Genomic DNA, 1,466 nt, shown 5'->3' on the forward strand with positions numbered 1-1,466 from the left:
CCCTGGGAGAATGGGAATTTCCCAGCATGTGGGTCCATACGATTCTCTCCAGTGTATGACATGCATTCTAATTCTGGTGGGGAAATGAGGGGGGATGGAGAGCAGGAAGGAGGAGAAGAAGAAGGGGGGGTTGTGTTCAAGCGGATCTATTTAAATGCCAATTTGCTTCCAATCAGTTTAAACTTTTAACTTTTGTGTCAATTTTCTTTCAGGCAAAATAAGCAACTAAATGAATCAAACCTTTAACGAGAAAGAAACTTTACCCCAAATAATAATAATAAAAGTTCCTTGGCTTCAAGAAGTCACTCGTCTTGTAAGCTCTAAAATGAAACCCACTCCAACTTCCCACAGGCCATAGGTTGGGTCCCACAGAGCAGGGAAGACCTCCGGGACAACACGACGCGTCCACGAGCTGCCCACGAGCTCCCAGGTGTTCTTTTTCTTTTACCTGCAGGGGTTTTAAATCCGCCATTTGTACACACATGTGTGTGTGTGTGTGTGTGAGCGGCCTATCTGCCTCCTTCCCTCTCTGCTCCCAAACCTTCCACACACACACACACATTTTACTGGCGACTTGTTAGATTGCACAACGCGCACGCCAGCCTCCAAACCCCGTTTACAACCAGACACTCCGTCCCTCATGTGTCCACAAACCGCGTCCTGATCAAGTTCGGAAGCGAAGCTGTCCAGATGCGCAGCACGCGCGCGCGAGCACGCGAGGGAGGGGGGTACTGGTGGTGGAGGGGGGACATCGACCCAACTCTCTCTCTCTCTCTCTGCTCGCTGGGTTTTCTCTTTCCGCCAAGAACACAAGCAGATCTTTTTCCAACTCCCAAGTTTCTCTTGCACCGAGCCGCCGAGAGGAATTTACGCACGAGAAAAGGAGAAGAAGAAGAAGAAAAAGAAAAAGAAGAAGAAAATAAAAGCTCAGCTACAACCTCTCCCTCCCTGCTTCTCCCTCCAAGAGCGAGAATAGTATCTTGCCAAGGGAGGGACGATCCGTTATAGGCGAAAGGGGAGAAAAAAAAGTTGTCCCTGAAAAAAAAAAAAAAAAAATCGGGAGAAGCGAGCTCTCTCCCCCCTCATCGCTCTCTCCCCCTCTCTCTCGCTCTCTCTCTCCACAAAAGCACACTTCTGCGAGGATCCCGCGGTGTCATCCTGAAAGGCTGGACAGAGCGGGACGGAGATCCGATCCGGTCTGTGCCGCGCCGCCCTGCGCCGTGCGGGCAGGAGGGGGGCGAAGCTCCCGTGCACCAGAAGAAGAAGAGGAAGAGGAAGCAGAAGAAGAAGCAGCAGCAGCACACTGCCTCGCGGATCCGGACTCCATCTTTGACTACTTGACATTCATAGCCAGCCCGGAGCGAATTCCTCGTTTGCATGCCCGCCGCTGATTGGCTCCGTCCTGCGCTAGTCTTTGCTCCGCGCCGCGCCATTGGCCCGCGCGCTGCGTGTTCCACGTTCCCAGC

Source organism: Kryptolebias marmoratus, linkage group LG14 (assembly GCF_001649575.2).
Source record: "Kryptolebias marmoratus isolate JLee-2015 linkage group LG14, ASM164957v2, whole genome shotgun sequence".
Lineage (NCBI taxonomy): Eukaryota > Metazoa > Chordata > Actinopteri > Cyprinodontiformes > Rivulidae > Kryptolebias > Kryptolebias marmoratus.